The following is a 15,682-nucleotide window of genomic DNA, read 5'->3' on the forward strand; positions in this document are numbered from 1 at the left end:
CTTCTTCTCTTTCCCTTGGTGAGTGTGCTGAATGGGTGGGATCGCATGAGTACACACAATGACATGCGTACTGCTAAATTCCCTTACATGCAATCAATAACATTTCTCACCATGTTTGCTCCGTGTCAATTGATGGGATGGATCTATAACTTGAACGGGTGCAGTTTCATCCATGAGTGCATGTTGCACCCTTTGTTGTACCTGTTCCTACTGCAACTCATTTTCTTGTCTATGCACGTCCTATTCTTCCTTGAGTTGTTTCTTTAGCACATGCAACTCCTTCTCTATTCCATTCTCTGCCTTTGCGTGATCTTCATGTCGCACTGTCACCTCATAGCCCGAGTCTCCATAGTTGCTTTCATTACAAGTGGATCTGCTTGAGCTTACAACTTTGTTTTGCCTCTGTGTTGTCAACAACCTTCCTCTTGTGTTCGTTGCATTCAGTATGCTTCCTTCAGTTATTGTTCATGGTGCTTCTTGTTGTGATGATCCTGCCATCATATCTTGATGCCCTTTTCTATGAACAACTTAATGTCTTCGTGGGTAGGCAAGTTCATAGACACTTGATTGACTGCATCCCCAAGTGTGCTCTGAACAGTGTCTTCAACTCTGCTCTCCTGGAAACCATTGTACCTATATTACTAAGAGGCAAATGAACACTTGCAATACTTGGAGACATGACAACACTCATGCCAAGCAATTTGTCAATTGAAAACCAAAACGAACTTGAGAATTGACTTGAAACATACCTGTGTGATTGATAATGAAGGTCGTGCAATTTCCACCTGGAGGTCAGGAGACTGAATGCCAAAACTGTGTAAGGCACAGTCCAAGTTGTCAGGAGGGTGTCTAACTATTGGAACTGTGCAATGCATAGTCCAGCATGGCCTGCTGAGGACTGAAACTGGGTAATGTGCAATTTTAGTCAATAGTGACATGCAACTAGCAAACTACATTGCGTAGTTTTTGGGGCCAACAGGACATTGCCTCCAAGAATTGTGCAATGCAAGCCTAGAGATTAGTGCCTGGCTAAACTTGTGCAATTTATGGAGAGAAGGCATAGTCTTCGCTTCTAGAAATGCACAGTTCTAGCCGGGCAAGGCACAGTCCGGGCCAAGGGAGCCTAGTTTGACCGACAGGTGACTAAAAACATGAGAAGTCTAAATGCATGGTGATATGAGTGAAAATGAGAGTGAATGATCATTCATGCAAACAACAAGTGCAAGATTCATAAAATGGGAAAGAATGCATGTGTGTGAATTGAGTTGTCGCAACGGCGACCCTCTATGCAAAATAGTGTCATGCATACGACAACAGTGAGATGCAAACAAAAACTGAAACGGTGCTAGTACAAGCTAGTATGCATGCAAACGATAGCAAACATTCATTGAAATCAAGTAGACAACATTCATACGAAGTGAAACACAAAAAGCACCAAAAACACAGTGCAACTCATGAGCAGCGGGTTTACCCCAAGACAGCTGAGATGAATGTGTTGACGACTCCTAGATGCAATGTGGGATGCAATAGCTGCAAGGTTGATGCAAGGAATGAGCTCTACAATGTCTAGTTGATGAGTTTTGATAAGATTGAGGTTGTGATGTCCATGCCACAAATCTAGGAAAGGAGACACTTGATAGGAGGTTTCTGAGATGATCCTTGCATGTAACCTCCAGCTGCTAAAAATAGATCCCTAAATCAAGGGATGTCTTTGCATGCTGCCTTGGGAGGAGCAGCCCATGCATGTAAATAAATTTTTCTCAGTCCCGGAGGGAACCAATCAACTCAACTACACATGCAACAATCTGCTCAATGAGGAGGAAAAAATGTGCATTTCTAGGAGGGAGTTGGGCTCGCTGCCCAGAGCAATTGCACAATTTTTGGGTAGAGCAGCTGACTTTTGCCCAAAATTGCAAAATTTCTAGGCTAAGAAGCCCTGCTGGGAGGAATTGCAGAATTTTCTCAATGAACAGTGATAGGCATAATTACAAAATTCTGGAGCCCAGCAGCTTGCCAAATAGAATTGTGCAATTTCTAAAGGGAAGGTTGGTTTCCCTCCAGAATTGCAAAATTTCTTGAGGGAGATGCTCAACCTATAACTAGATCAAGTCTGATGAAACAACCTGTGAGGGGGATGCAACAAGATTTGATGGATAGGTTGTCATTTTGCAAGAAAATCACTTAAGGTTGTGTACTTGACAAGACAAGACATGTTGTTGTGAAAGGTTGGTAGGGAGGCTCCAAAACAAACCTAAGGTAAAATTTTGGAGGGTGGTTGTAGCCGCTACAACAGACCACCAAAAATTTTTCATAGCCTCCTGGAAAACTAAAGTCCATCTTAATGTTGACTTCCTCAATAAGTTTCGAAGTACTGTCTTGAAGAAATGTGGAGAGAATTATGATATAGTAATTGAATATTGGTTAAGAGAAGAAGAGCAAGGTTTCAAGCTCAGAGAAAAAAATGAATATCCCATACTCATTTTTAAGAAGCTTGTTAGATTTCTTATTAAAATACTAACTAGATTATATGGGGAAAAAGATCATGATCATTGCAAAATTAAATAGATCCCAATAATCCATAACATTTCACAAAATATGTCATGAATGTAAACTTAATACTATGGGTATCCTTTTCTAACATCTGTTGTCTTGATTTCATTTTGGCATATCAAGCAATAACATGAATGTGTTACCTTCTGATGTTGATCCATCCCTCTTAACTCATCAATAGAGGCCCAAATCCCTGCTGTTATCATATTTTCAATATATGTTCATGTTTTGTGGTGTGGGAGTCCCATAATTTCTATATTAAAACAAGAGTATGGATCGGTGCTCTAATTTAAACAGTTCCAGTAGAACTTTCCAAAATCTTCATGATATGTGCAAAATACCCAAATTTCTAAGCCCTAAGTCCTAAGGGCTTAATTCCATATTTAGCCATATGATCAACATTGTGACTTATGGCTTAAGCCAAAGGTGTTAAGGCCTACTGGGCTCTTGTGAACTTCAACACTTTTCCTTTGTATTGCAATTGCACACAAATGATCCCAATCTCATATTACCGATGAAATTTTACATATGACGGTAGGGAGTTTTGTATACAATAATTGACGAGTTTGATACTAATATAAGACAAATCCTATATTGGAATGTTTTCATTCCACAACAATGACCTCAACCCGATAATATTTATGCCAATATGATTGCTCCCTATATGACATCATTTTCACAAAATTTATTAGCTACTCTTCCCTTTCCTACAATTGACAGACTCCAATAGTTGAGTATCAGGTCCCCATGGTTATCAGAATATTGAAGGAAATTAAAACTCTTAACCAAATCTGATAGGACATGTCTGATAGACATATGGTGAAATATGGGAAAAATGATCTCGAGTCTTTTTTAGTTGATAGGAATTTTCGAAGCTCATCAGCACTAAAAACATTTTTCACTTTCACAGTAAACTGGTGGTGGTAGAAAAAAATATAATTTTTGTGAAATAGTTATGTCTATTGGGTCTACTAATTAACAGGATCAGCATTTGACAGGACCACCAACATTTTGAAACCTAGTCACTTTCTTGTCATGTTGGTGGTTAATAAAAATCATTTATTCGACAAATAAACTTAACATCTTAATGGACAAAGTTTTGTCATAAGGTGTGGACGAGATCATAATATATTAAAGTTATAAGAATGTTTCACAATCCTAAAGGCCAAAAATACAATAGATGGGAAAGCTTTGACATCTTCATCAATTGACATATTTCAAAATAACTTCATCCATAGGGGCAAAACTCAAATTTACCCTTTTAAAAAATATTAACTCTGCAAGCCCTATTTGTTGATTAACCCATAAAAATTGATCCTCATGATAGTAGTTAAATCTTGTCTAGGTTATGTTTGACGAGACATGAAGTTCCACAGGCACACAAAGATCATATCCAAAAGAGAATCAACACAAATAACTTTTCTTCTTGTAATGGAAAGGAAAGGCACAATCATAAACTATCACTCAAACTCATAATTCCCCTCTATTTAGTTGATATCACTGTTGATTACTTAACTCTACTTGGCCATATTTCCCTTTGAACAAATTCTCAACCTTGGCAAGATAAAACAATTACTTTGTCCCTCTCTCTTAGACTTTGGCCTCTCACACTTTCTCAATCCTCTATATATCTATTCTCTCATATTATTCTAGCGATTAGAGATTTGTTTATGTACATTAGTGTAGTTTTTGTTGCCATTATAGCGCTGGTATTGATGTCAGTAGACACTTAGAATATTTTGTCTTGTGTTAATGTCAACCTAGTTTGTATCTCACCCTTTGTGATTGGCAGAAAAGTTGCAGGAGGATGCACAGGTACCTAACAAGGTGGAGTTTTATGTTGAGCCTTGATCCCTGTAGAGAACATGTTTGGAGGTTTGTCATGATTATTAGAGGTTTTCGATAGGTTTCTAATGCAAGGACATAGACTCTCAAATTTTACTACAGTAATTAACTGAGAGGTCAATTTTTTTTACCGAGGGGGTTGGTTTCCTAATGAAATGTAATTGAGTGTTTAATTGTATTTTCCAATATTTTTTTGAGAAATGTATGTAAGTGAGGAATATTAAAGATAAGAGAAGTTTCAAGAATATGTGAGTGTGTTAAAGAGATTCAAGAGTAGTTAGATCTCGAGAGATTTGTGGGTCTTAAGGAGAGATTTTAAGATTAGATAGCAAATATTTTGGATCTAAACCAATTTGTATCTCTTTATTTAATTGACTGCGCCCATGTCCGTCAGATCCCCGAATATTCGGGAAATCTGCAATCGACTTAAGCTCACCGTGGTGGGAGTGGCCATATAAATATTTTAATTTTAATGAAATATATGTGGTTTTTTTTAGATTATTTTATGTAGTGGTTCATATATTTGTGGATTTTAATATGCAGGCCGCTACGACCTACATTAAGTGCTATCAGAGCATGGGATCGATAACGCGCAATGGCGGAAATAATGTGAAAAGAACATACTTGCATTGACTGTTTAGTGTGGGATGCACGTTGGTAACTACATGAAATACATTGAGAAGAGAATCCACATGGTGGAAATCGTTGTCAGAGCCACCATTTGTTTGAAGACCATCGTTTTTCATAGAGAATGGAAGTCGTGGCCAAGGATAATTAATGTTTGTTGGAGATAATTAGTACCGTAGAGAGAGGTTAGCCACCAAGTTAAGCCATTTTCATGGGATCGATTAACCTTGGAGTTGTCACTATTTCTGTGGTCACGATCTCGTAGGTCCATTGGACTAAATCATTATATCGAGAAGCCTATGTGGAACACGGAGAGTGAAATAGTGTGAATTTTTCAAAAGCATGGACAATACCTAGCAAGAAAAGTCATCATCTATAGGTAAGTGAACCTCTATTTGTGGAAATTGATACCGGAAGACTGAGTTGAATAGTACGTGTGTTATTTAAATGCAAGGCGTTGATTTGCAAGTCGAAGTTCCAAGTACTGATTAATGGAGACAACGAAAATAAATTTGATTTCTTTGGGAATCAAATTCTGAAATAAAACTGCCATATGTCTTATGGGTCTCTATTTACAGAGTTTCGTTACTAAGGCTTGATTGAATAAATATTTTTTTTGTTGTTGTTTTCCTCATTCAATCTAGAGTATAATACAAAGTGAAATTGTCAGCCTGGAATTAGTTTATGATGATATTAATTGAAAATAAGTAATGTTATTTGGCTTTGTGTTTAAGGTTTGAGTGCTGGAAATGAGATTGTATGACAAAACTTTCCTTTGGATGACTGAGCACCGGACAACTACGTGGATAGTTGCATCGAAATATACCCGAGTATGCAACATTGTTGAAATAAATTGCATTGGCTCCTTCAGTATTGTGTGTATTCTTATTACGTTCTTATTATTATTTTTGTATAGGAATGCCAGTTTGAAATTGTTAAATTGTTATGGATCAAAATTTTAATTCAAGATGCCCCTCTGAAGATTGTTGAAGAATATTACTAATTGTGGAGCACATATGGCAATTGATAATGTCAAATTCCATAGATGGCAAGTCATTGCGTTGGAAGCGAATTTGAAGTTGAAAGGATGTTATGAGGTGACAGTGAATAAGTATTGCAGGTAGCAGCAAATGACAGGAGAACTGAGGCAAGAATTCTCACACTTAGTGTAGGGTGAGTGCAGAAACCTGGAAGAGTAAGGAGTTCTCAAAAATATGATTCATGAGAAGTGAACCATTGGCCAAGTTCAACAAAGGTAACTTGGTGAGGTGTTTGTAGTAGGAAAGAGACTTATTATTATGGAGGTTGTCTATAGCCCACAAGTTGTAGAAGAAAGTCAAAAAGGAAGGAAGATGAAGATGAACATGGAAATTCATTTGCAAAATTCAAAGGGAATCCACAAAGACGTCATGACAGTTGGAATGAGGAAAATGAGTGATGAAGAGTTTGAAATGGAAATCAATGAGATGAAAGCACAGTTGAATGTGCTTACAGAGTTACTACAATAAGATGAGGAGAACCAAAGATATGGGTGGAATATGAGAAAAAAGGTCAAGTGGCTTGTTGAAGGATTATGGGCTAGGAAGCAGAGACAAAATCTAAAACATAGATTGGAAGGAGAACTCGGGGCACTTGAGTTTGAGGTGTTTGTAGTAGGAAAGAGACTTGTTACTATGGAGGTTGTTTGTAGCTCACAGGTTGTAGAAGAAAGTCAAGAAGGAAGGAAGATGAAGATGAATATGGAAATTCATTTGCAGAATTCAAAGGGAATCCACAAAGATGTCATGACAGTTGGAATGAGGAAAATGAGTGATGAAGAGTTTGAGATGGAAATCAATGAGATGAAAGCATGGTTGAATGTGCTTACAGAGTTACTACAATAAGATGAGGAGAACCAGAGATATGGGTGGAATATGAGAAAAAAGGTCAAGTGGCTTGTTGAAGGATTATGGGCTAGGAAGTAGAGACAAAATTTAAAACATAGATTGGAAGGAGAACTTGGGGCACTTGAGTTTGAGGAAGCAGTTCATAGGGGTGAACCTGAGTAGGGAGAAGTCCTTGGAGAGGATGGAGTTGATGGAAATTCAGTGTTTGAGACATAAAATGAGGCTAAAAGGTCTTTAGTTTTTAAATATGATGATTTTTTTATGGGTTTTGTTGCAGGGGACTAACAACCATTTGAAGCTATCACGATGAGAGAGAGGAAGAGGAGAATAGAGTTCAAAATTTTTTCTAAGAAGAGATGAAGAGAAATAATTGAATGGAATGCTCGTGAAGGGTAATGAAGAATCATAGCCAGAAAAAGAATTAATTCGAACTGACGCAAGTTGTTGAAAATGCAGCAAGAAAATCTCAATTTGACTTTGCCTTGGTCAAACTAGAGAAAAATCGAATTTCTATTTCATTAGAAATCTTGGAGGTAGTTAACTGAGGTGACATGGCACTTGTCGCTCAGTTAATTTGAGTTGGGGAAGCTTGAGTTCAATTCAGTATAATCGATTGCTAATTTGTGGAAATCTATTTTAGTTAAATTGAGGTATTTTCAGTTAAACTAGTTTTGACTTTTAGAAGACCTAGTGGAAGTCAAGTTGTGGAAGTTGAACATCAACCACACTCAGTGATCAACTAGTTAATTGATCAATCAATCGAAAATAATTGTTGCATGAAGAGAAATTGAGTTACCCAGTTGGGATGGAGATTCCAAGGTAGTGTACTATCAGTTGTAGCATATTCCAATGTGTACAGGTAGTGCATGTAGTCAGAGGAAGGACCTAGAGGAATTTCAAAATTCATTAGTGGAAAATTCCTAAATAATAGGGGCTAATTTACTGGAGGAACAACGTAAGGAAATAGGAGCTTGGAGGGCTTGAAAATTTTCTAAGTGTTGGATAGAATCAGTTAGCCGGGTGGAGGGATAGACTATACATTTATAGGTTGTGCTCAGGCTTGATAAAGAATATGTATTTCATCTATGTTCTTTGATTAATGCAATACAAATAGGAATGGGTTTTGAACAGTTTCTTTCCCCTAGATAAATCTCTATGCATGTGTGATGTTTCATTTTGCATGTCTGTGATTTATGTTCTATATGGCGAATTAACTTTCAAAGATCAGTAGAGTAGCTTCAACTCTTGCGATTTAGTAAATTTCATGAGCACTTTCGAATATACACATTAATTTATTCATGGTATCAGAGTTGGACTCACAATAGAATAGAAAATTTGAAGTTGGGTCTCAAAGGTTTTAATTTGAAGATCAATGTTCTAGGTTTTCTTCAGGACTGAGAATATTGATTTCAATCGACTAAGGCTCGAGTATGCCCTTGAGGGAAGCTCGAATTATGTTGCTTGGAGGGACCACATGTAGGCGGTGTTGGAAGATAATGGGTTGAAGGAATTCATTGATAATGATATCCCGAAACCAACAACATATGATGCTCATGATCCAGAAGAATGGAAGAGTTGTATAACCAAGGTGAGGAGAATTATATTGGAGGGAGTAAGAGACCATATTGTCTCAAATATCTATGAGAAAGAGACTCTGTATGCAATGTGAAAGGCATTGACAGATCTATTCTAGAATAGTAGTTACTACAAGAATATGGAACTCAAGGATAAAATTTTGAATATCAAGATGCAGAAGAATGAGACCATTCAAAAATACCTGATCAGGTTCACAAAATGTTGTGATGAACTTGGTAAATTTATTGTTACTATAGCAAAGGATGATTTGGTAAGCCTATAAGTTATAGGCCTTCCAAAGAGTTGTCACAACTACCAAGATTTAGTGAATGGGAGGGAGAAACTACTAAATTGGGAACACATATGGTCTAATTTAGTACAAGAGGAAATAAGGCGAAATACTAGAGGTGGGACTTCATCCAAAGGAGAGGATGAGGAGCACTGTGCCTTGGCTAGAAAGGAAAAGAATGGGAAAGGGAAGAAATCCCAATCCAAAGCGGAATCTAGTCAAGGGGGAAAGAAGAAATACTTGTCCAGAATCAAGTGCTTTCACTGTCATGAATGATTTGGATTTAAACAGGAACATAACAAAATACAGAGATAACCATATACACAAAGATGTAGTGGAAATAATACTTCATTTCATTAATGTAAAATACTGAAATATGCTTACAAACAAAAAAGGAAACAAACCAGCTAGGGCGATGGTAGCTTATCTCTGAGAAGAGATGTGGTGGCTACATGCCTCTGAACTATGTTACAATGAGGCTTGAAGGCCTATTTCTTGTTGAGAAACAATGGAAAACCCTTAACATCCCAAAAACTAACCCTAGAAGATGAAACGCCAAATTGTGGGCCTCGTTTTGGTAAATTGGTACATAAATTTCCCGGGATCATAACTTTGGCACCCGATCTCCATTTGACAAGTACAATAGTTCATTAGGAAGATCTATCTGAGAAATATAACTTTGGGAAGAGAAGCATGTCCTTCCAGATTTCCCAAAAAATGTTGTTTAGGGCCTCAAAATGGCTCCGAATGTTTAGGACCTGAAAAACTGCTAAAAAAAGTAAATTGTGCTACAATTACAAAAACTAAAAAGCTAAAAGAGACAGTCGTGGGGGTCCAAATGGGATAGGTGGGTGGCCACCAACATCCACCTGGATCAATGAATTCGGGCACTATGCCACGAAGTGTCCACATAGGAAGACAAGCAAGAAGACCTCAGGAGGAGGAGGTAGTTAAGATTTCGATTCATAGTTCAAGCTTGATTTTACTCTCATTGCATGCATGGACAACACAATGATGGGGAGTTTGTGGTACTTGGACAACGATGCCTCATTCTATATGACGAGGAATCGATATTTTTTTAGTGATTTGGAGGAGAAAGTTCTATAGATGCACATTTATATGGGAGATGATGGAATGTACAATGAGACCATGATTGGTATAATCAACTTTTAGAGGGATTTGGGCTCCCCTCTGAGACTCAAGGATGCAATGTTGTTCCGGATCTAAAGAAGAATATTGGATCCATTGAATTTTTGGAAGACCTTGTTTATGAAGTGATCATCAGCAAAGGAAAGGCATTCTTGACACACATAGCCATGAGACAGGTGAAGCAGATCAGGTTTTGTGTGAAGAACCTCTACAAGCTAGATATGGAGGATTATGTTGCATTGAGCACAAAGGTGGAGAAGGTGCAGAGTCATGATGTTGGTGAAATTTGGAATTGAATACTTGGTCATTTGCATCATGACACTTTGAAGATCATGCAATATATAACCACAAGCCTCCTCAAAGGAGCATTAGAGAAACATGATACATGCAAAGTCTGTACCTTGGAGAAGAACACAAAAGGAACTTTCCATGATCGAGACAATAGAGAACATGCAATCCTTGAAAGAATCCACTATGATGTTTTCCGAGCTTTCTCAATAGCTTCCACTAGCAGGCACAAGTATTTTGTCATCTTCATTGATGAATTATCACGGAAGTGTTGTATCTTATTCATTTAGAAGAAGAATGAGACTTTCTCCAAGTTCTTGGACTTGAAAGCATTGGTCAAGAAAGAAATGGGCAAGAAGGTGAAGGCTCTCAGGAATGATAATGGAGTTGAGTATGTGTCGAATGATTTTAAAACTTTAAGTGCAAAATAACGCATTCAATGAAAGTTGAAAACACCCCACAACCTATAGTAGAATGGGGTGATTGAGAGGAAGAATCATAGCAATGTAGAGTAGTAAGGGTGATGTTTCATGACGAAATCCTACCTCTGCACTTGTGGACTGAATCATGCAACATAATAGTCTATTTGCGGAACATAAATCCTCATCAGATTCTTGGAATGATTACACCAGAGGAGGATTTCTTGGGGAGGAAGTTGGATGCGTCACACTTTAGGATTTTTGGAGCCTCTATTCACTTCCATGTCTCCAAAGAATCAAGGAACAAGCTAGAGTCGACAACAGAGTTGGGGGTATTTGTGGGCTACATAGAAATTACCCACAACTATCATGCATAATTGGCATCACTGAGAATGACAATAGTACGAAGGGATGTAAAATTTGATGAAGACAAAGCCATGTGGTTCTCTCTTGCGAGCAATCTTCAGATCCCACCAGAGGAAGAGATTTTAGCTCCAAAGGAGGAGCCTTAGGATGTTGTGGAGAAGCCACAAGTTGAGGAGCATTGAGTGGAGACATCCATTCATGAAGAACCATCCAAATAAGGTAGGAAAATAACCAGGGAAGATGAGATACTTGTGCAGGATGTGAGGGAGAATGTGGGTGCTCCTTCAAATTAGCGTAGGAAGAGAAGGTCACCATATTAGTACACTAGCTACATGGATCTAATGACTAAGATAGTAAATATTGAACCATTCTCTTTCGAGGAAGTAGTAAAGAACCTTGTATGGTTTGATGCAATGGTGGATGAGTGTGAATCCATTGTAAACAATAGTGTTTGGGAAGTGGTCCCAAGACCAATAAAAAAATTAGTTGTGGGTTCGAGATGGATCTTCAAGGTGAAGCATACAATAGATGGTAGCATCGAAAATTACAAGGCCATATTTGTGTCCAAGGGGTACTCCCAGGTGGATGGGATTGACTATGAGAATACCTTTGCTCATGTATCAAGGTACTCATCCATCAGATCAATCCTTTCTTTGGTTGCACAAATGGGGTGGAAGATCCATTAGGTGGTGGACATGACAACATCATTCCTCAATGGAGTTATTGAGGTGGAGGTGTATATCAAGCAACCGTAAGGCTTCGAGACTTTTAATTGAGAGTCTCATGTGTGCAGACTCAAGCAAGAATTGTATGGTCTCAAGCAAGTACCCTGTTCTTGGTACACTAGGATTGATAGCTATATCACGGGTTTGGGCTTCACCAAAAGTGAAGCAGATGCAAACCTCTATCATATTTTGGTAGAAGTTATTTTTATTGATTATTGTCTTATATGTTGATTACTTGATTTTGACTGGTGAAGAGAAGTTGATCAAAACTTACAAGGACCTTGCAACAGAGTTTGAGATCAAGGACATGGGTCTCATGCACTACTTCCTTAGATTGGAAGTATGGCAAGGTGATGGGTAATTGTTTGTCTTTTAGGGAAAGCATGCCAATGAGATACTTTAGAGGTTTCACATGGATAAATGAAAACCCACGGAGACTCCTCTAGCAACAAACTAGAGGAAAGAGGACATCACTTTAGGTGAGGACATGGATGCTACTATTTACCTACAATTGGTGGGTTCACTCATGTATCTTGTGAACACATGACAAGATATGTTCTTTGTAGTCAACCATCTAAGCCAAGTTATGGTTAGGCCAAACAAACTATCTTGGAGGGAAGCTAAGCGTGTTCTACGGTACCTCAGAGGCACTACCCAATTTGGACTATGATACAGATGGATAGAGGGAGTGAAGCTATGTGGCATGACATATGTAGATTGGGTGGGGAGTCCATCAGAATGGAAGAATACATCAGGTGGAATTTTTAGTGTTGGGTCTGCATCAGTTTATTGGTACAACAAGAATCAAATATTTGTGGCATTTAGCTCGACAGAACGAGAATAGATGGCTACAATTCAAGCGACATGTGAGGAAATTTGGATGAGAAAGATACTTGTTGGCTTGTTTGGTCAGATGATGGATCCAACTGTGATTTACTGTGATAATCAAAGTTGCATTAAGCTCTCTGAAAATACTATTTTCCATGATCAATCCATGCATATTGATATCTGGTATCACCATCTATGGGATTGTGTGCAGAGGCATTCCAACATAGGAGCAAGATTTCGATATTTTAATAAAGGCCTTATCAAAGGGGGAGTTTGAGTTCCATAGGTGAAAGATAGGGGTGATTTATAATCCCTTTCTTACTGAGAGGGAGTGTTGAAAATGCAGCAAGAAAATCTCAATTTGACTATTCCTTGGTCAAACTAGAGAAAATTTGAATTTTTATTTCAGCAAAAATCTTGGAGGTAGTTAACAGAGGTGACATGGCACTTGTCACTAAGTTGACTAAGTTAGTTCTAGTTGGGGAAGCTTTAGTTCAGTTCAATACTATTGATTGCTAATTTGTAGCAATCTCTTTCAGTTAATTTGAATTATTGTTAGTTAAACTAGTTCTAATTGTCAGAAGAACTAATGGAGGTCAAGTTCTGGAAGTGGAACTTCTACCTCACCCAGTGATCAACTAGTTAACTCATCAATCAACCCAAAATAATTGTTACATGTAGATAATTTGAGTTACCCAGTTGAGATGGATATTTCAAGGTAGTGTACTATTAGTTGTAGCATATTCCAATGTGTACATGTGGTGCATGTAGTAAGAGGAAGGACCTAGAGGAATTGCACAATTCAATAGTGGGCAATTCCTAAAAGGGGGTAATTTCTTGGATGAATAACACAAGGAAATAGGAGCTTGGAGGGTTTGAAATTTGGCTAAGTGTTGGCCAGATTTAGTCATTTAGGAAAATGAATAAACCATACACTTGTTGGTTATGCTAAGGCTTGAGCAAGCATATGTATTTCATCGCTATGCTCTTATTAATGAAATATAGATAGGAAGGGGTTTTGAGACGTTTCTTTCCCCTAGATAAATATTTGTGTATGTGTGATGTTTCCTTTTGCATGTTTATGATTTTTGTTCTATATGGTGAATTAGCTTCCGTAGATCAGTAGAATAGCTTCGAGTATTGTGATTCAGTTAATTTCATGAGCAATTTCAATTCTACACATTAATTTTTACACAGGTGAGGCAGATATGAAGGTGTACTACTTCCAAAAGTTGTTGTGGCCGAGGGTACAACAAACCTAAGGGTTGAAGAATTTATGATAAACATGGAAGCATAATTCATTCAAGATAGTGAGGCAAGGTAAAAAGTCTAGGAAACATCACTACAGGCAAGGAGTGAGGACGAAAGTATATTTGTGTGGTTGTATACTTTTGTCATTTTTGTGGTTGGAAAATTTCCATTTGAAGTAGTCAACATAAGTGTGGTGAGACAAAGAAAAATGAAGATGAATGCCTTGTAGATAGGAATGAAGAAGTGGAATCATGGTAGAATTTGAGATGCAGAAGGAAAACAACATGAAAGAGCTGATGATCAACAACAAAATTATATATGGGATCTCAGAGTACACCGACAACAAAGGCCTCATGATCAGGAGACCATGAAATTTTTCTACATGGGGAGTATGTTGTAGGGGCATAAGCTCTCAAATTTTACTTTAGTAATTGACTAAGAGGTCAAAAATATTTTACTAAGGGAGTTGGTTCACTAATGAAATGTAATTGAGTGCTTAATTGTATTTTCTAATATTTTTAAGAGAAATGTATGTATGTGAGGAATATTAAAGATGGGAGAAGTTTCAAGAATGTGTTTGTGTTAAAGAGATTCAAGGGAAGTTAGATCTCATGAGAGACTTATGGATCTCAAGGAGAGATTTTAGTATTAGTTATAAATTATTTTGGATCTCAACCAATTTGTATCTCTTTATTTAATTGTAATCATACAGGAAATGAGGGTGTGGTGTGAGTGGCCATGTAAATGATGATCAGACCAATATTATTGTAAATATTATAATTTTAATGAAATATATGTGATCTTTTTAGTGTATATTCTGTGGTGGTTCGTATATTTGTGGATCTTAATATGTATACCACTATGGCCTGCATCAATTTGCAAAGGTTCTATAGAGTTAGGAAGTGCTTGAAGTAGATGAACAAATCCTGTAAGTCCTAAAGTTAAGATGATGGAAGAATGAAGGCATTGAATGGGTAACACAAGTATTTAGTGGAAAACCTGCCTTAGGAGCAAGCTTATTGCAGGTAACATGAAGGAAACTTGTGTTAGTAACTCACTTCCTTAAAGCAACACCTATGTTACACTTTGTAAGTGAGTTTTTCCAAATTCTGTGCATAACTCAATGGATTCCAGGGGCATATACCTTGGGTTTACACTTTCTAATTGTTCAAGAAAGTAGAGGAAGTATTCTAGAAGATGGTTAAAGTTGATAACATCTCTTATGTAATGAAGATCATGGAGGATCAATTCAAGGAGGAGAAATGTTCAAAATGCCGAACAAATTCATGAGTGTATGAAAAAAGACTTATTGAGCTCAGAACTTCTTGGTAATTATTGTCTTAATCACTCCAAGAAATTATATATTGGAGAATGCCTTGAGGAGTTCTAGTTGGTTATGTTATTGATTATGTGAGGGTGTGAGAAGAGAAGGCCATGCAAATTTTCTAAATATTTTCATAGCTAGATCAGATCTTGTAGAAGGTAGCAAGGGAATATCTCAACCAACATTCTATTCAGAGAGCGAGGAGACGAAGTAAGGAATGTTTGCAGATCCTTCTAGTGTTTGGTAGCTTCTTATGCATTAATCAAAATATTGTTTGGGGGAAGTGTTTGTTTTTTGACATATTTTATATTTTTGGAGAGAACTGATGTGTCGTTGTTGAGCCGTGAAGTTATCCTTGGAGTCTAGTTTGAAAATGAATGAAAGTGTGACTTCGAGAGTGTGAACAGGAGGTGGCCTCTGTTTAGTAGTGGTTGAACAAGATAGGAGTGGTGGCTCCTTGCTGGTAGTGGCCGAAAAAATAGTATGTTGGTAGTAGCATCTCCATATAATGGTGGTTGGGAAAGGCTTATTGGGAGTGGTGGCTTCTAGTAGGTGGTGGC

The sequence above is a fragment of the Pinus tabuliformis genome, chromosome 8 (genome assembly GCF_031772625.1).
Source record: "Pinus tabuliformis cultivar Carrire ecotype Pingquan chromosome 8, CPIR1, whole genome shotgun sequence".
Taxonomy (NCBI): Eukaryota; Viridiplantae; Streptophyta; class Pinopsida; order Pinales; family Pinaceae; genus Pinus; species Pinus tabuliformis.